The 21,417-nt window shown below is 41.4% G+C and overlaps 1 long non-coding RNA gene across 1 annotated transcript; it reads right to left on the bottom strand.

The window, feature by feature from the left end:
* Positions 1–17,740: 17,740 nt before the first annotated feature.
* LOC148774863 (uncharacterized) lies at positions 17,741–20,891 on the bottom strand. Its single transcript, XR_016035277.1, has 3 exons — positions 20,778–20,891; positions 20,468–20,559; positions 17,741–18,437 (listed from the first exon to the last, which is right to left on the bottom strand). It is a non-coding gene; the product is annotated as an uncharacterized LOC148774863 (long non-coding RNA).
* Positions 20,892–21,417: the final 526 nt, after the last annotated feature.

A 21,417-nucleotide genomic window follows, 5' to 3' on the forward strand; every position in this document is an offset into this window, starting at 1 on the left:
ACTGTAAGAACCAGTGTCTTGCACATTAAGATACAAAGAGGTATTTTTAAAGAATGAATTTAGGGGCCTTTCTTGGAAACAATGACTAAGAATAAAAGCTAATGTTATATAAGGACTTCCCTGGTGGTCCAGTGGCTAAAACTCCATGTTCCTAATGCAGGGGGCCTGGATTCAATCCTTGCACAGGGAACTGGATTGCACATGACGCAACTAGAATTTGCATGTGCGCATGTGCTTAATCACTCAGTCATGTCTGACTCTTTGCCACCCCATGGACTGTAGCCCACCACAACTTCCTCTGCCCATGGAATTTTCCAGGCAAGAATACTAAAAGATCCCACATGTCACAAGGAATATCAAAGATCCCTAGTGTTGCAACTAAGACACAGCACAGCCGAATAAATATAGTTTTTTAAAAAGATATAAAAATAAAGCTAATGTTATGCCAAAGCCCCCATTGCCTTGGGAAATCAGCCAGCTCAACATACATCCAAATGTCAAACACTGAAAAATGAAGAGACCAAATATATTTTCATCAGGTTAGAGATAGTGGCTGAAATCTGAACTACATAGAATGTCACGATGCAAGAAGGAAAGAAAGACAAAATAAGAATGTAAAATGTGGATTCTAAGTTTCATTTGCTCCAACAAATTAAAGTAACATAAACACAAAGTTGGAATAGGAAATGGCAACTCACCCCAGTATTCTTGCCTGGAAAATACCATGGACAGAGGAACCTGGCGGGCTACAGTTCATGGGGTCACAGAGTTGGACGTGACTGAGCAACTGAGCATGCATGCAAGCTCAGTTCTAGGTCTTCATCATGGTACACAAAAATGATAGATTCCATTTAGGAGAAGTTTCAAAAGAACCAGAAAAAATCATGGGCAAATTGGATCCCTCAATTTAGACTGATTTAAGACAAAACTGTTTAAAGGCTTAAGTGTGCATTCTACTTCCTAGATATAAATGTGCTTGGCTTTAGGTGCACAATTTATATTGATTTGTCATGTATCATCTGTTTTTCATGACTGTGATCAGCCATCAGTTTGCCATAAGTTCACAACTGGATGAATATTGAATGGGAAGAAAGAAAAGCTAGCTTCTGGGGCTTCTCAAGTGTTTTACAATAAAATAAACAAGAAAAAATTAGGTTGTCAGTCTCACAAATAGAGGTGAACTCCGTGTGGAACAATGGCAGTCACTTTACTTGGGAACTTACCTTGAACAGCAGTCTACAAACAAAATAATGGTTAAAAATGGCCTTGTGAGTTCAGGGCTGGAAAAGCATTTAAACGTCTGGCTAACTCTCGTTCATGTTGTGATGTATAGTTCTCTTGGGTGCAGACTGTCAAACTGAGTTAATGTCAGTGAAAGAAAATGGGAGATGGCCTTTCAGATGTTCTCATTCAGATTAAAAAAAAAATCACAGTTCAGAGGTTTTACTAAGGGAGCTTTTCAAACACCCACTCAGTGGGATGGAAACGGTGCTTTAGAAGAGAGGGCTCATGGGAATACTAAAACAACTTGGCATCACTCATCGTTTTTTACAGTGAATCCAGGCCATCACTTCTGTGCTTTCAACTCAAAAGAGTAAACAGGTGCTAAAGATAAAGTGCTCTTCCTTGTAGCTCAGGCGGTAAAGAATCTGCCTGCAATGAAGAAGACCCGGGTTCGATCCCTGGGTCAGAAAGATCCTCTGGAGAAGGGAATGGCAATCCCCTACAGTATTCTTGCCTGGAGAATCCCATGGACAGAGGAGCCTGGTGGGCCACAGTCCATGGGGTTGCAAAGAGTGAGACACGACCGAGCAACCAACATCACTACTACTAAAGTAGTAATCCCTGGATTCACATGGTCACAAGTTGGTTAGGTGAATTTGGAACAGACACTCTTAAGCAGCTTCCTCAAACCAACGGCCTGCATCAACCAACTGATACCTTACACTCCCTCTTAGTTCATCCCCACCAATGTTGGCCACAGCCCATGACCTTCTGAATCTCGCCTTCTACAGACATTAGGTCAGGAATGGTACCACAGCAGCCTTTAAAGTTGATAGCAGGGTCAGTCAAGATAATCTATATGGGATCTTCTTTATGTTTTTTTTTTTCCTTGACATACAGCAAAACTTGGACTTTGGTAAATGCAAATGTAAAAAACTTAGACTTAAATTTTCTAAAATTCAAATTTTACACAAACTGGTGATGGACAGGGAGGCCTGGCGTGCTATGATTCATGGGGTCGCAGAGAGTCGGACACAACTGAGTGACTGAACTGAAATGATACCTGTATATATTGTTCACTGGGAACCTTAAGTCTCCTTCTGTTTGCCGAACTCAAACATTTGTACAGCATCTGACAGTTAAATATTTGGAGCTATCTCATTCTGGATGGTCCTCTGACCAGCAATTTAATTTCAGAACATCACCACTTTTGTCAGTAAAGCAGGATTTGTACAGTTCTTTGACTTTGTTTTTGTTGGTGGTGTTCACTGGCTTTTATAAAGTATCTGCTGTTATGTTTTGTAAAAATAGAGTGGAAAACAAAAATTAAAGTGTTGATACTTGTTCTAACAAGTCTCAAAAACTTAACAAGGATGGATAAGATTAAACTGGTCACCTGCCCCAATAAACTATTCGGTTGGCCTGAAGTTAATCTGAAGTGGGTCTGAGGTTAGTCAACCATGAGCACAATTGTTAAGTTAGAGATCAAAATGTAAGACATATGCAATGCTAGAAGTATTCCTAATTGTAACATGAAACTTATCTTTTAAATTATTAGTAAAGTTTGTATAGGTCTTTTGTTTTATGAATTTTTTCCTCTTCAACTTAGAGTATCTTTCTGTGTTCACAGGAGACTAAAGTTTTGCCTACTGCTATGAGACTAGCTATTGACTGGTGGAATGGATTCCAGGTTATTTAAATTTCTACAGATATACAACTGAAAAAAATAAGCTCCAAATGGATCTAATGTCAAGATTAAAAGCACGTGAGGTCTTAAGGTCTGAAACTACTGTATATCTGCAGGTGTTAAAAGGAAATGTCCCTGTGAAAGATATTAATATACAGGATAAAAGGAATCATTAGGTATAATTCAGTCCTATCTCTAATAATTAAACTAACAATTTTAAGTAGACTAGGAAACATGAACATAAGAGTCAATCAAATACTGAGCATAGAGTCAAGTATGAAAACTCAAAATTGGGAGATTGAGTAATTCATGGAAGCTAAGGGAAGAGAGGAGCATCAGAAAAATTAATCTGTGATGTTAGGATCTTGGCATCCTTAGTTGGGAAAATCTGAGTCAATCATTCAGTCACTGCTTGGCTCCAGAGTTGTTCTACCAACATCTTCAGCATCAAACATTTTAAGAGAACCATTTTCTCACCCAATCCCTCATCCTGCAACTTCTTTCCCCACTGTCCACTCTTCAAAATGGAAATTGAAACTTGAATTTAGGACTCTGAACTAGACACAAACAGAAAAGGAGCTAGTCATTCACAGTGAACATGTGTCCATAAGCAAGATTTTTCTCCAGTCCCAGGAGGAAAGTGCTATGAAATGCTGACAGACCCTTCACTTCCAGCAGATGGTGAGGACAGGCATGTTTGTAGAGTTGTGTTAATATCTGTCTGTGAACCTTATCTCCATGGAATTGATAGCTTATGGTGAACGGTGTCCAATTCGTGATCTCCGAAGAAGATTTAGCTTCAGGACCAGGGACCAGGCTTGATTACTCAAGCGTTTTTGTGTAGCAGAGTTTTATTAAAATATAAAAAGGGACAGAGAAAGTTTCTGACACAGACATCAGAAGGGGGATGGGGAATGCCCCCCTTGCTAGTGTTAGCAAGGGAGTTCTATGCATTTTTAGTTGATTACTAACAATAAATCAAAAGAATGTCTCAAGGTTGTAAAGATCTTACTAGACCCACTCCCACAATTTACATTTTAGGATAACAGGATTAGAACTAACAATAGAAATATCTTACCAGATGCATTCCCATAATATACATTCTAAAATAACAGGATTAGTCAGAAGGTTTGCAAGAAGGAGAAACTGTCCCCAAGCAGGATACTTTGTTATTATATAATCCTTAGTACAGAGTTTAAACTGAATTTTTGTTGTGTAATCATCAGTTCCAGGCTTAAAGAAAAAAAAACATTTTATGTGACTAAGACTAAAGAATGTAGAAAAAAAAAAAAAAAAGTTTGTCCTTTCCTCTTCCTTGAGAGACTCAGACCCCTTTCTCCCCCTGGAGGACCCTGGACTTCTTATCAACCCGCCTAGGAATTGACTCTCATTCCCCCCTTTTCTTCTAGGTGAATTATGTTGCCAGGGGAAAGGGGCATCATTTTTGTTCCATAATTACCTCCTGCTGTTGAAGGGTGTCATCCCTAAATTGGTGAGGCAACATATTCTCCTAACCCTGATATTGAGGGTCTCTGATCCAGGGGCCCCAAGTAATAGTTGGAGGAGGCTGTGGCACACAGAAGAACTGTACAAAAAAGATCTTCATGACCCAGATAATCACGATGGTGTAATCACTCACCTAGAGCCAGACATCCCGGAGAAATGCCTTAGAAAGCATCACTATGAACAAAGCTAGTGGAGGCGATGGAATTCCAGTTGAGCTATTTCAAATCCTGAGAGATGACACTGTGAAAGTGCTGCACTCAATATGTCAGCAAATTTGGAAAACTCAGCAGTGGCCACAGGACTAGAAAAGGTCAGTTTTCATTCCAGTCCCAAAGAAAGGCAATGCCAAAGAATGCTCAAACTACCGCACAATTGCACTCATCTCACACGCTAGTAAAGTCATACTCAAAATTCTCCAAGCCAGGCTTCAGCAGTACGTGAACTGTGAACGTCCAGATGTTCAAGCTGGTTTTAGAAAAGGCAGAGGAACCAGAGATCAAATTGCCAACATCTGCTGGATCATGGAAAAAGCAAGAGAGTTCCAGAAAAACATCTATTTCTGCTTCATTGACTATGCCAAAGCCTTTGAATGTGTGGTGGATCACAATAAACTGTGGAAAATTCTGAAAGAGATGGGAATCCCAGACCACCTGACCTGCCTCTTGAGAAACCTATATGCAGGTCAGGAAGCAACAGTTAGAACTGGACATGGAACAACAGACTGGTTCCAAATAGGAAAAGGAGTACGTCAAGGCTGTATATTGCCACCCTGCTTATTTAACTTATATGCAGAGTACATCATGAGAAATGCTGGGCTGGAAGAAGCACAAGCTAGAATCAAGATTTCCAGGAGAAATATCAATAACCTCAGATATGCAGATGACACCACCCTTATGGCAGAAAGTGAAGAGGAACTAAAAAGCCTCTTGATGAAAGTGCAAGAAGAAAAATTAAGACTATCTGGTCCCATCACTTCATGGCAAATAGGTGGGGAAACAGTGGAAACAGTGTCAGACATTATTTTTTGGGGCTCCAAAATCACTGCAGATGTTGACTGCAGCCATGAAATTAAAGGACTCTTACTCCTTGGAAGGAAAGTTATGACCAATCTAGATAGCATATTAAAAAGCAGAGACATTACTTTGCCAACAAAGGTCCATCTAGTCAAGGCTATAGTTTTCCCGTGGTCATGTATGGATGTGAGAGTTGGACTGTGAAGAAAGCTGAGCACTGAAGAATTGATGCTTTTGAACTGTGGTGCTAGAGAAGACTCTTGAGAGTCCCTTGGACTGCAAGGAGATCCAACCAGTCCATTCTAAAGGAGACCAGTCCTGGGTGTTCATTGGAAGGACTGATGCTGAAGCTGAAACTCCAATACTTTGGCCACCTCATGAGAAGAGTTGACTCATTGGAAAAGACCCTGATGCTGGGAGGGATTGGGGGTGGGAGGAGACGGGGACGACAGAGGGTGAGATGGCTGGATGGCATCACTGACTCGATGCACATGAGTTTGAGTGAACTCCAGGATTTGGTGATGGACAGGGAGGCCTGGCATGCTGTGATTCATGGGGTCACAAAGAGCCGGACACGACTGAGTAACTGAACTGAACTGTGGCACTCATAGGAGCCTAGACAACCATTTGTAACTTAAAAGATTTCAGACAGAAAAAACATTTTATGTGACTAAGACTAAGGAATATAGAGGTGAAAAAAGGACATTTGTCCTTTGCTCCTCGAGAATTCCAGACCCCTATCTCCTCCTTGAGAGCTGCAGACCCTTCTCCTCCTGGGGGACCCCAGATTTCTTATCAACCTGCCTAGGAATTGACTCAGCATCAACCACACCAACCAAACAGGAAATTCACAACTAAGGCAAGACGCTACACTTACTATCAGGAATTCACATTTGAACTGACAAAGAATCCTCACATACATTTGACAAACCAAATTAGCATCAACTGTCCCTCGAAGAATGATTTTCATCCTGTATAAGACATGAAAAGGAAAGCAGACACGATGGAAGTATTATTATGTAGCATGTTTAACAGTCCATCTCAATTGCTGGCTGTGAACAGCTGGTTTTAGCCTCATATTTTCCTAAATTTAACCCTAGGTCCATCATTAATTAGCTGTGTCCTTGGGTAAGTTACTTAATGTCTCTCAGTTTCAGTTTCACTGGTTAAAGGACAAGAATTGTGGGCAACTTACTGAAAGAATAAATAAGAGATATAGCAAACCACCTGACGATTAAAAAATGTTCAGTAAAAGTTACTCTCCCTGCTTTCCTTATAAAATAGTCTCCATTACTTTGATCTGAATTCATAACTGCTCCTTTACTGAAAAGCAGGTCACAGGGGCTATGAACATGAAATGGCTGTATTTTTCCAGTCACTCCTCTCAACTATCCTCACGTGAATGCCCTTTCCTATCCCTGAATGTCATCGTGGCTGATTTCACAAGTTTCTGAATATTATTCCTTATGAGAATGTGGTCCAGTCCAAGTTAAAATTCCAGTCTCAGATCTAATTCAACACTTCCCCTTCTGCTGCTGTGAAGTTGTCCAAGGAAAGACACATGGCCAGCTCCCCCCATCTCTGATGCCCTTGTCAGCCTGAAGCCCTGGATCGTCATGACCAGATGATAGGGAATAGGGAGGGACAGGGCAGACATCACTTTGTTGAACCAGGACCCCCTGGAGGGTCATCATTGCTCCTCTAACTGTTGATGCCTGGCCAGCAATTGCCCTCTCTCAGGGGGACACACCAGGGCCAGACCCTCCTTGAACACACCTATGAAGTCCTTTGAGGGCCCCCTAGTGCACAACTGCCTGAAATTATAAACTTGGGTCTGGTTCAATGTCCAGGATAATCCAGCTCCAGCCCCTGATAATCCAACAAACCCACTACTACTTGGATTCCCTACAGAGTGAGCTTTCCAGAAAGACAGAGCTACTATGTGACCAGGAGTCCTACTACTGGGCATATATTCAGAGAAAATCATAATTCACAAAGATACACACACCACACACACACACACCCAACACTCATTGCAAAACTATTTGTAACACCCAAGTCATGGAAGCAACCTAAATATCCATTGACAGATGAATGGATAAAGAAGGTGTGGTATATATATACAGTGGAATACTACTTGGTCATTAAAAAGAGAATAAAATAATGCAATTTGTGGCAAAATGGATGGACCTAGAGATTATCATAGTAAGTAGAATATGTAAAATTAAGTAAAGTACTTACTTTCATAAGTAAAGTCAGATAGAGAAAGACAAAGATCACATGATATCATCCATAGATGGAAGCTAATTGCAGCCATGAAATTAAAAGACGCTTACTCCTTGGAAGGAAAATTATGACCAACCTAGATAGCATATTAAAAAGCAGAGACATTACTTTGCCAACAAAGGTCCATCTAGTCAAGGCTATGGTTTTTCCAGTGGTCATGTATGGATGTGAGAGTTGGACTGTGAAGAAAGCTGATCACCGAAGAATTGATGCTTTTGAACTGTGGTGTTGGAGAAGACTCTTGAGAGTCCCTTGGACTGCAAGGAGATCCAACCAGTCCATTCTAAAGGAGATCAGTCCTGGGTGTTCATTGGAAGGACTGATGCTAAAACTGAAGCTCCAATACTTTGGCAACCTCATGCAAAGAGTTGACTCACTGGAAAAGGGTCTGATGCTGGGAGGGATTGGGGGCAGAAGGAGAAGGGGACGACAGAGAATGAGATGGCTGGATGGCATCACCGACTCAATGGAGGTGAGTTTGAGTGAGCTCCGGGAGTTGGTGATGGACAGGGAGGCCTGGCGTGCTGTGATTCACGGGGTCACAAAGAGTCAGACATGACTAATCGACTGAACTGAACTGAAAGTATGACACAAATGAACTTATCTACAAAACATATTCACAGACTTAGAAAACAAACTTAAGGTAACTCAGTAGGGAAAAGAGGGCAATAAATTTGGAGTTTGGGATAAACACATACACAGTGTTATATAATAAAGAGATAAACAACAAGGACCTGTTGCATAGCACAGGGAATTATACTTAACACTCTGTAATAATCTAAATGGGGAAAGAATCTGAGAAAGAGTATCAGTTTAGTTCAGTTGTTGCTGTTGCTGCTGCTGCTCCTGCTGCTAAGTCGCTTTAGTCGTGTCCGACTCTGTGCGACCCCATAGACAGCAGCCCACCAGGCTCCCCATCCCTGGGATTCTCCAGGCAAGAGCACTGGAGTGGGTTGCCATTGCCTTCTCCGAGTTCAGTTGTTAGTCGTGTCCAACTCTTTGCTACCCCATGGGCGGCAGCATGCCAGGCTTTCCTGTCCTTCACTATCTCCCGGAGCTTACTCTAACTCATGTCCATCGAGTCGGTGATGCCATCCAACTATCTTATCTTCTGTCGTGCCTCCCCACCCCCTTCTCCTCCTGCCCTCAATCTTTCCCAGCATCAGGATCTTTTTCAATGAGTTGACTCTTTGCATCAGGTGGCCAAAGTATTCAAGTTTCAGCTTCAGCATCAATCTTTCCAATGAATATTCAATGTTGATTTCCTTTAGGATTCACTGATTGGATCTTCTTGCTGTCCAAGGGACTCTCAAGAGTTTTGTCCAGCACCACAGTTCAAAAACATCGATTCTTTGGCACTCAGCTTTCTTTATGGTGCAGCTCTCACTTTCATAAATGACTACTGGGAAAACCATAGCTTTGACTATACGGAACTTTGTCCACAAAGTGATGTCTCTGCTTTTGAATACACTGTCTAGGATTGTCATAGCTTTTCTTCCAAGGAGCAAGTGTCTTTTAATTTTGTGGTTTCAGTCTCCATCCACAGTGATTTGGACCACAAGAAAATAGTCTGTCACCATTCCCATTTATTTCTCCATCTATTTGCCATGATGTGATGGGACCAGATGCCATGATCTTGGTTTTTTGCATTCTGAGTTTTAAACCAGTTTTTAAACCAGGTAAAACCTTCTTCTTTCACCTTTATCAAGAGGTTCTTTAGTTCCTCTTCACTTTCTGCCATTAGAGTGGTATCATCTGCATATTTGAGGTGGTGATATTTCTCCCAGCAATCTTGATTCCAGCTTGTGATTCAACCAGCCTGGTACTTCTCATGATGTACTCTGCATATAAGTTAAATAAGCAGGGTGACAATGTACAGCCTTGACATACTCCTTTCACAATTTTGAAACAGTCTTTTGTTCCATGTCCAGTTCTAACTGTTGTTTCTTGACTTACATAGGTTTCTTTGACCTTCCAGGTTTCTCAGGAAGCAGGTAATGTGGCCTGGTTTTCCCTTTTTTTTTTTTTTTTTTTGAGAATTTTCCAGTTTGTTGTAATTCACACAGCCAAAGACTTTAGAATAGTCAATGAAAGAGAAGTAGAGATTTTTCTGGAATTCCCTTGCTTTTTCTATGATCCCGTGGATGTTGACGATTTGATCTCTGGTTCCTCTGTCTTTTCTAAATCCAGCTTATACCTCTTGAATTTATTGGTTCATGTATTATTGAAGCCTAGCTTGAAGGATTTTTAGCATTACCTTGCTTCATGTGAGAAGAGCACAATTGTGCAGTAGTTTGAATATTCTTTGGCATTGCCTTTCTTTAGGATTTGAATGAAAACTGACCTTCTCAAGTCCTGTGGCCACTACTGAGTTTTCCAAATTTGCTGACATATTGAGTGCAGCACTTTAACAGCATCATCGTTTAGGATTTTAAATAGCTCAGCTGGAATTCCATCACCTCCACTAACGTTGTTCTTAGCAATGTTTCTTAAAGCCACTTGACTTAACACTTCAGGATGTCTGGCTCTAGGTGAGTGACCACATCATTGTGGTTATCCAGGACATTAAGACCTATTTTGTAAGTTCTGTGTATTCTTGCCACCTCTTCTTAATATCTTCTGCTTCTGTTAGGTCCATACCATTTCTGTCCTTTATTGTGACCATCTTTGCAAGAAATTTTTTTTATCTCTAATTTTCTTGAAGACATATCTAGTCTTTCCTTTTCTATTGTTTTCCTCTATTTCTTTGCGTTGATCGCTGAGGAAGGCTTTCTTATCTCTCCTTGCTATTCTTTGGAACTCTGCATTCAGATGGGTGTATTTTTTCCTTTTCTCCTTTGCCTTTCACTTCTCTTCTCAGCTATTTGTAAGGCCTCCTCAGATAGCCACTTTGCTTTCTTGCATTTCTTTTTCACTGCCTTTTGCTTTGAGATGGTTTTTCCTATACAGTGTTAGAAACCTCCATCCATAGTTCTTAAAGCACTCTATCAGATCTAATCCCTTGAACCTGTTGTCACTTCCACTGTATAATCATAAGAGATGTGATTTAGGTCATAACCTGAATGGCCTCAGGGTATGGGTTTTCCCTACTTTCTTCAATTTAAGTCTGAATTTTACAATAAGGAGCTCATGATCTGAGCCACAGTCAACTCCAAGTCTTGATTTTGCTGATCTGTATAGAGCTTCTCTGTCATCAGTTGCAAAAAATATAACCAATCTGATTTTGGTATTGACCATCTGGTGATGTCCATGTGTAGAGTCATCTCTTGTGTTGTTGGAGGAGAGTGTTTGCTATGACAAGTGCATTGTCTTGACAGAACTCTTGTTAGCCTTTGCCCTGCTTCATTTTGTACTCCAAAGCCAACTTCCCTGTTACTCCAACTATCTTCTTCATTTTGCATTCCAGTCCCCTGTGATGAAAAGGACATCTTTTTTTTTTGGGGGGGGGGCTTATTCTAGACGGTCTTGGATGTCTTCATAGAACCATTCAGCTTCATCTTCTTCAGCATTAGTGGTTGGGGCATAGAGTTGGATTACTGTAATGTTGAATGGTTTGCCTTTGAAAAGAACTGAGGTCATTCTGTCGTTTTTGAGATTGTACCAAAGTACTGAATTTTGGACTCTTTTGTTGACTATGAGGGATACTCCATTTATCTAGGGGATTCTTGCTCACAAAAATAGATATAATGGACATCTGAATTAAATTCACCTGTTTCAGTCCATTTTAGTTCACTGATTCCTAAAATGTTGGTGTTCACTCTTGCCATCTCCTGTTTGACCACATCCAATTTACCTTGATTCATGGATCTAACATTCCAGGTTCCTATGCAACATTGTTCTTTAAAGCACTGAACTTTACTTTCGCCACCAGACACATCCACATCTGGACATCATTTCTGCTTTGGCTCAGACTCTTCATTCCTTCTGGAGCTATTTCTCTTCTCCAGGAGTATATTGGACACATATAGACCTGGGGAGGTTCATCTTTCATTTTCATATCTTTTTGCCTTTTCATACTGTTCATGGGGTGCTCAAGGCAAGAATACTGAAGCGATTTGCCATTCCCTTCTCCAGTGGACCATGTTTTGTCAGAACTCTCCACCATGACCCATCTGTACTGGGTAGCCCTACACTGCATGGCTTACAGTTTCATTGAGTTAGACCAGGCTGTGATCCACATGATCATTTTGGTGAGTTTTCTGTGATTGTGTTTTCCAGTCTGTCTGCCTTCTGATGGACAAGGATAAGAGGCTTGTGCAAGGTTCCTGATGGAAAGGACTGGCTGTGGGGAAAACTGGGTCTTACCCTGGTGGGCAGGGCCATGCTCAATACATTTTTAATTATCTGCTGATGGGTGGGGCTGTGCTCCCTCCCTGTAGTATGGCCTGTTATGTATTTATTTATAACTGATTCACTTTGCTGTACACCTGAAACTAACACAGCAGAATAAATCAACTCTATTCTACTATAAAATAAAAATTTAATTACAAAAGAAAAAGAGAGTGCAGCTCAGCCCCAGGAGACCTCCATCTGACCCATGAAAACATACGTTCTTGCCCTGATGACATGGCAGGGAAGCCTCTTCTCCCCCAGATCACCTTTGCCCCTACCCACATGGGCCCCTGGCCAAGTAACAGGTGGGGTGCCCAAAGGGGCATCCACCTGCACACCAGACTCCAGGCCGCCCTTGGTGCCCATTTCCACAAACCAGCCTTTATCCCACACGCCCCCCACTAGCCCCACTGGGGTCACTGAGGCTGGTGGCTGGGGCTGGGCTGGAGGGGCTCAGGGCTGTCACCAACAGTATACCTCCCAGGAGGCTGATGGCTTTTCCTTCCCTCCTCAGGCTTCGCCTCTCAATCTTGAAGGGACTGTGCTTCTCACATTCATGGGGCTGATTCTGCAGGTGTGTCCATCTGCAACTGTTAGTTGTTCTCTCCAAACTGTTGTGGTGGTGGGGGCGGGGGGAGTCTGTCATTCTCCACTATGGATCCAGGCCACCACTTTTAGGGTGAAGTGAAGATGTGCCATCCTAAAGGAAATCAGTCCTGGGTGTTCATTAGAAGGACTGATGTTGAAGTTGAAACTCCAATACTTTGGCCACCTGATGCAAAGAGCTGACTCATTTGAAAAGACCCTGATGTTGGGAAAGATTGAAGGCGGGAGGAGAAGAGGACGACAGAGGATGAGATGGTTAGATGGCATCACCGACTCAATGGACATGAATTTGGGTAAGCTCCGGGAGTTGATGATGGACAGGGAGGCCTGGTGTGCTGCAGTCCACGGGGTCTCAAAGAGTCGGACATGACTGAGTGACTGAATTGAACTGAACTGAACATGTGAGTCAATGTTGGATGATAGCATCGCCACAAATATATAAAAATGGCAAAGAAAAAGTCAGAGAAATAGTGACATGGAATAAATGGCAGGAAACACACATGTTTGGCCCAGCCACAATTTGCTTTTCCCCCTGTAATGTTGTCACAAAGTTACTCTAACTACAGCTGCATAGCTCTTCTTGCCTTCCTCACAAGCTTCCACACCAGATGTGGGATTGGAAAGGGAGTGGGGATGGAATTCAGCCTGTTAGCTCAGCTCTTCAGCTCTCCTTCAGGTTCCCCCTGAAGCAGTGTTTCTCTGACTGCAGGGACCCTCGGGCCCTTGAGGAAGCATGATGAATGGATTCTCAGGTCTGTGCAGCCTCCCCAGGGTCCTCGCCACCTTGGCTCTTCCATGGCCCTTTGATGTTTCTTGGGTGCACATAACCTGGGTCCATCCCTGGGTGATCGAACCACCATCTGTGGTTGAGTCAATAGCTGACTAACTACAGGCTCAGCCTTAAGCAGAGCTAGACCTCATTCTCTCCCAGATCCCCTGGTCCTGACAGCCACTGAGACAAGTTCATCTTCCTACGACCTTGGTAGCTGCCATGTCACCCACAGGTCCTCTGCTCAGCATCCATCACTTGCAGGAGCCAAACAGCGTAAGAGGTACCAATGAGAACCCCTGTTTCTGACCATGCCCCTCATCCTCTGAACAAGAATCCTGGCTATTTTGTCCTCTGTGGGATGATTTTAAAGCTCTGTGTGCTTTTCCTGTCCATTCTCTGTAACTGTTAAGTTTCCCCTGGAGAGTTCTAATCATTGATGAAAAGAGCCTGAACTGCCAAATATTTAGTTCACTGAGGTTACTCAGAATCGTCATTACCTCCAATGTAATTGACAGAAGAAAGGTGATTTCTGGTAAGCATTTTTGTTACATTATTTTTGCTTCAATTTAGTATTTAAAAAATCTTACTGCAATGTTGTAATGAGATTGTATTGCCCTCATTAAAGATAAAGATATAATGAACGGTAGATCTAGTAATTGTGTTACCACTGACTTGGAGAGATCTCAGCATAGATACATATTAATATTATAGAATTTATGATACAGAAAATAAAAGTGGTGTTTAAAAGTAATCCCAGTTACCACAGAAAATAAACATCTTTTCATAATTTACAGAAGTTTCTTTGAAATGATATATTAATACCATTTAGATTTTTCAAATGCATGGTCCATTTGCTAGTTCAATTTGATTGCTAGAAAATCAATTTGGTAGTTGAAAAAATATAGTCATACTGAACATCTAAGAAATGACACCCTTGAGCTGAAGGTCATTCTTTCCTTACAAGAAATTCTATTATATATCATAAAAATTATTTTGAAAAAAAATGAAACTAGAGTTTCCTCCCAGACTCTTTAATTGATATGACCCTGTAAACCCTCCAGGTCATAACTTTGCAAAACCTCAGAACCAATATTTGAAAGTTGACATTGGAGTGAATTTTTAAAGCATTTGTGTTCCCAGCCATCTTTGAACATGTACCTATGTTGATTTAAATGGTTTGCTTTTAATGCTACTAAAATTTAAAGATTGAAAGCAAAAATGGATGGAGAAGGCACAGGATGAAGTGGTTAGAGAGCATCACCAGCTCAATGGATATGAATTTGAGCAAACTCTGGGAGATAATGGAGGACAGAGGAGCCTGACATGCTGCAGTCTGTGGGGTCACAAAGAGTCAGATAACAACTTAGCTACTGAACAGCAACAACAGCAACAAAGTTTTTTCTAGGTTTGGTCAGTTTTGCTACTTTTAAAAAGTATAAATATCAGTTACAGATGCGTGATTAAGATGTGAAGCCAAAACGTCTCCAAAACTCTGAATTTTCTGAACTTTCAAAACAATAAAATAACCCAGCCTTTCGTTTGGATCACAGCTTTTTATTCATGGAGTAATAAGAGCTTTCCCTCAGTGTGTGACACATATTTATTACTTGTTTTAAATAGCAGGGTTCACTTCTCCCAAAAGCAGGATTATTAACTGGAGCAAAGGTGGGATTCATTCAGACAGTCTTTGGCCACGACTGCAGTAGCAAAGTGGAGAACACAAGAAATTAGCAGCCACCACGGAATATTCACTTTTCACAAAATTTTTCTAGAATGCCCTGTGAATAACTTTAAAGAAAGCAACCATGTCTACCTTCACAGTATTTAAAATTAAATAGAAAAATCTAAAAAGGAGTATCCTCACAGATGAATAACTATGCTAGTAATTTAAAAATTTAAATTTAAAACAAATGCATCAGACATAGCTTTTGTTTGGAGCACACAAGCCTTTAGAGATGAGACTATCACTGTAATTCTTTCCTTGTTTGCCCCAGACACAGTTTGAGAAGACTAGAGTCCCCAGTAATACAGGGCCATCCATCATAATACAGAGGAATCACTATTAGTTTTCCCCTCTAGAGGTCTCCCCAGTTTCATACATTACTTTGCACATGGTCCAAGTAGGCTGCTAACATGGTGTTCCTCGGAAATGCACACCCAGAATATGCACTTTGAAAAATTACAGTGTACAGATAGATGGTGTTGTCCTTCCTAAAATGGAATCTTGCCCTGGAATTGCGTTCTTCCTTCAAGACAGAGATGCTGCAGGTCAAAGTCCAGACAATCTGGGCTGTTTTGAGACACTGTTGTAAATAAAGTATTAACATCATTCTAAAGAGATCTAGCTGGCTATTTAACAGTGATGAGGTCATTTTTCTCAATTACATTGGATACAATTTTTCAATTTCTAAAACATGTTTCAATTAATCATTTTATCTTTTCTACGGTAAATTCATTATTTTTCTAACTACATTTTACTGGGGCTTCCCAGGGGGAGTTAGTGGTAAAGAACCACCTGCCAATGCAGCAGACATAAAAGATGTGGGTTAGATCCCTGGGTTGAGAAGATCCCCAGGAGGAGAGCATGGCAACCTGCTCCAGTATTCTTACCTGGAGAATCCCATGGACAAAGGAGCCTGGCGGGCTATGGTCCACAGTGTCACAAAGAGTCAGACATGACTGCAGTGACTTACCATGCACACATACACCATGCATATTTTATGAATGGGTGAATTAGGTTTCTGCTGTAACCATGTTGCATGGAAAACTGCACCCAGATTTCTGTAGCTTATGAAAATAATCGTTTTTTCCACAGTCACATGTTGGTGGGTGATCTGCTATTTGATTGATCTCAACTGGGCTTGTTTCACCTTATGAGCTAGACTAGACAGGATCATAAGCTTCAGATTGGCCTGGGTCTTCTCTTCAGGGTGAAAGAAAGAGAGAAGGAGTAGGTCCTTAAGATATACTCCTCTTGAGGCAAAGGGCAGGTGTTCCTAAAGGATCCACTGAAACTTGCCAGGAAGGCACCAGTCTGGAAAGCCTATGATAATCTCTGCCCCACATTTCATTTGTGCCAAAGTAGTTGTCACATGGCCAAGCCCAAAGTCAGTGGTTGAGAAAGCACATTCCATCCCCAGGAGAGTGATAGCACAGCAAGGGAGAAGTGAAGGACTAAGGAGGACTGATACAATCCACCTCAGAAGGGAAAAGACGGATAATAATGAATGCTCACTTGCAAACACCATAGTGGGAAGAAGTCAGGATAGAGCGATGCAGCTGCTTTAAGGACATCTCAAGGTCACACCCGCATTGTCATCACTGCCAGTCCCTGATGATGACACCCTCCCGACTCAGGGACACAGCATACCCTGTTCGCCTGTATACGGGTTAGAGTTTCAGCAGCAATTTCCCAAATGGCATTTCTTCTGGGTTTAGCTCCAGCCTCTGCCTAGGATATTCACTCATCAAATCCTTCACTTTCACTCAACCTGGGTCTTGTTTTCCCACTGCCAACCTCTCCCCATCAGCACTTGGCACTTAGAACCCGACAGCCTTGACTCCTGACTCTGGGTATTCCACCCAGGAATCATCCAATGTCTTATTTTTTAATAATCTTATCTTTTCTTTTTTATAAATTTTATTATGTATTGTTATTTTTACTATGCTGGGCCTTTGTTTCAGCTTGCAGATTTCTATTGTTGAGCCAGCTTAGCTGCTCTGAGGCATGAGGGACCCCCGACTGGGGATCGAACCCACGTCCCCCACACTGCAAGGCAGATTCTTAACACTAGACCATCAAGGAAGTCCCTATTCTACGTGTTGTTGAGAATGTTTATTCTCAAAACCATTGAAAATTACAAAGCAATCAAAATATATTATGAATTTATATTATTAATAACAATGTTGTAATTCAATTTTATATATTTCATTCAAAGTAAAGGCTAAATGTAAGCTGTTGGGCTTCATAGATATCAGAGAAATCATGAACTATGGTAGAATAGAACAGTTTCTGCTTTTATCCCTGCCTCTGTCATTAAGACTTACAGTCACTTTCTAAACGACATCTATTCCTGTATTTGATTTTTTGGTAACCCCATTCATACGAAGGCTTCAGATAATCCTACTCAGATGATACTAAATAAGTGAGACAAAGTTAAAACATTATCTTTGATAATTAAAGACACACATATCTTTTATTCAAAACAAACACTAGTATCACATACATGTAGCCCTTCCAATTTCAAAGCTTAGAAATTCCATCCAGATTTTACAAATGCATTTAAATAATGCAATTCCTGACATAGACAGCACTTTACATTTGAAAGAGAAAGTGAGAAAGTGTTAGTGGCTCAGTCATGTCTGACTCTTTGTGACCCAACGGACAGTAGCTCACCAGGCTCCCCTGTCCATGGGATTCTCCAGGCAACAAAACTAGAGTGGGTTGCCATTCCCTTCTCCAGGGGATCTTCCTGATCCAGGGATTGAACCTGGGTCTCCTGCATTGCAGGAAGACTTTATTATTTAATCTTGAACCCTATTTTCAAATAAGCATCTGATATAGAAGTCTTCTCCTTGTGAGCTGCAGATTGTTTCATGGACTCAGGGCCAGTCATTTCAGAGATCACACAAGCATTATCTGAAATGTACACTCTACCAAACACAAGATTATTTTGCAGGCTTCTAGCATGATGGATGGAGAAGGCAATGGCAAGCCACTCCAGTACTCTTGCCTGGAAGATCCCATGGATGGAGGAGCCTGGTAGGCTGCAGTCCTTGGGGTCGCTAAGGGTCGGACACAACTGAGCGACTTCACTTTCACTTTTCACTTTCACACACTGGAGAAGGAAATGGCAACCCACTCCAGTGTTCTTGCCTGGAGAATCCCAGGGATGGGGGAGCCTGGTGGGCTTCCGTCTATGGGGTCACACAGAGTCGGATACGACTGAAGAGACGCAGCAGCAGCAGCAGCATGATGGAGATTTGTCTGTGGTTTGCAGGAATTATCTGCCTGGGGTACAGATAAGAGAAAACAAATTAAAAATGAAATGTATTTTTGATATTTTAACTTTTATGAAGAAAATAAGCAGAGAAATGGGGTAGGAAATGACTCCCTGAATGTGTGCTGCTTGAAATACAGTGGTTGGGGGAGACATCTGAGCTGAATCTAAAGGAATAAAGGGCTGAGTGGTGTGGGTTCCCAGCAACGTGGGGACTGGGGAGGAGAGAGCTCGAGGCTCAGAGGAAAATAGGCAAGATCCTCATGTGTGAATATACCTGCGGTGACCAAGAGACACAGTGAGGAGGGCGGCATGCTGATGCCCAGGGATCAAGGGGAAGCATGATACCTGGTGGGATCATCATGGTGGGCAGGTCACCAAAGAAATTCAACATAGATGACGGTGGTTTCCAGGGGGCTGAATTTCAGGAGTCTCGGGATACAGATTAACAGAGAAGAAATTTGCCAGTGACAAGATGGCAAAGACTACGTATTTGGGGACCTTATTTCTATTCTCTCATTTACTAACTATATAGACTTGGCCAAATGAACCGTTCTTAAGGCCCTCATTTCTCTTACCTATAAAATGTAGGTATCTATACTGTCAAGGTGCTATCATAGACTCTAATAAATTAAATTAAAAATCTAATGATCTAACATTGACAACTATCACTGTTATATTAAGCTTCTTTATGTTAATCATACTTGGCATCAGTTTCATCCTTCAGCCTAAAATTATAATATGTATAGCTTTGTGGCTGGACAAAGCAGTATCCTAGCAATAGAGAAATAAGTGCTTCCTTTATACTAAGTTAGTAACTGCAATATGCTCACTTATAGATGGAAGGAAAAGTGCTAGAGCTCTGATAGAAACAAAAATTCTTTCAAAAGATAACTAATCTACATATTAATTGAGTCAACACATACTTGTTAAATACCCACTAAATGTCAAAAACTATGATGATCACTGAGTCAAGGTTAGTGCTAGCATAAGGTTGGGATTTCACATTTAATTGGTAATTTGTGAAGTTAATGGATAGTTATAATTAGTAAATTGTACAAATGATACTCTGGTTTCAGTTGAAAATAGATGGAAGAGAACCAGGGTATCTGCAGCAGTCAGGATTCTCCAGAAAAAAAAAAAGAATACAAGAACTTATTGATTGCTTGATTGATTTATTACAAGGAATTATGGAGGATGATTATCACATGATTATGGAGGCAAGCAAGTGTCAAGACCTGTAGGGTGAGTCAACTGGAGACCCAGCATCTTCTACAGGATGAAGTCTGAAGACCTACAAACCAGGAAAGCTGATGGTAATGTTCTGGTCTCAAGGTCAGTTGCCTTCAGGTCCAGGAAGAGCCAGGGTTTCAGTTTGAGTCTGAAGCAGAAGGCTGCCAATGTCCCGGTTTGAAAGGAGTCAATCAGCAGGTATTCTCCAGATTAGCCATTGTGTTCTCATCTTTTTATTCACCTTTCACCTGCTTGCCCACGGCCCACCCACATCCAGGAGGGTAACCCGCTTTACACAAGCTAGTGACTTAAAGGTTAATCTCACCCAAAAACACCCTCATGGAAACACCCAGATTATGTCTCACCCAACGTCTCGGACTCCTGTGCCCCAGTCAGGGTGACACATAAAATTAAACATCATGATGTCCACTTTTCAGGGTTGACTAACACAAATGAGTGACGACCATGGCAGTAGAGCAGGGAAGAACTGCAAAAATTTAAAAGATATGAAGGAGGTAAGGGAAGTGGGGACAGCAAGGTTCATGACAAGCATATCCTCCTGAACCAGATCACCTGATGCTTATTGGTGGAGTTTGGGAAAGGGGTGTGTGTGATGAAGACCATGGGCGCAAAGTTAAAGTAACTCTCCCCAACAAGTCCCCAGGCTGTGGCAATGCCACTGGGGTGTATGTTTCTGCATGTTCCTGGATGTGTATGTGTACGTGTTTGTGTGTGGCTGGGAAGCGGGGTGTGGAGAAAACTGAGTTAAAGAAAGGAGGCAGATATACTAGGTATACTAGACACATACCAGACATACTAGGTAGGTGTGCACTCCTCCTGTGTTGGCCGCTGGATCCCAGAGTCAGTACTTCAGTTTAAAGGCCGCACACAAGCTCAGGGCTGTGAGCAAAATATTAATGACAACCTTGAGAAGTCACCCAGTTCAGTCTTCTGCCTTGAAGGACGCACTTACATCCTGAGAAAATGAGACTCTATCGTTCTATTTTTCTATTTCTTCAGAAAGGAAGATTCTGGAGGCCAATTCGTTATCAAAAACACTCAATTTCCTCTACAATACCACCGCACACAGTGCATAATAAAACGTGCTAAGTACTTACGTGCTCCAATAACGCAATTACTACTTCCTGGACTATAGATTTTCCTTCGTGCTGTGCGCTGGTTCACTGTTCTGCAGCCGTAGATGCCAGCTGTGTGACAGGGACTTGCTAATTGGCCTCTTTGGACCGCAATTCCTTCTTTTTAAAAATAAAGTTTGGATTAGAGAGTCATTATGGAGTCTTCCCCTTTTAATTTTGTACCTATGATTTCTATAGATTTAATACTAGATATTTCCCCCCCACTCCAGCCAGGCACGTCTCTGTTTTCAAAAGTACCACGCTGCCCTCATGTGGTCAGACTTGAAATGACACACATTTAAGGAAACCAGTAAGTACAATTTGTTTTAATTAATGCCAAGTGAAATCCTATACTTTAAGATAAAATTCATAAATAGTAACAAAATCAATTTGGATCACCTGTCCACTAAAAACGTCAAGGATTTACTCACTCACATGGATGCAAAATTTTCCTGTAGGAATAATAATATGTATTCTAACATGAGTTAACATGAATGAGCATTAGCTAAGAGCTAGTCAAGGTAAAATTTTACATACCTAATCTCACTTAATTTTTCAAGCATTGGCTGTTTTTATATATTATTTTTCAGGTGTGGACACTAAAACACATACGGGGAAAGTG

The sequence above is a fragment of the Moschus berezovskii genome, chromosome 19, assembly GCF_049115385.1.
Source record: "Moschus berezovskii isolate FMDL1 chromosome 19, NW_MosBer_1.0, whole genome shotgun sequence".
NCBI classification, from domain to species: domain Eukaryota; kingdom Metazoa; phylum Chordata; class Mammalia; order Artiodactyla; family Moschidae; genus Moschus; species Moschus berezovskii.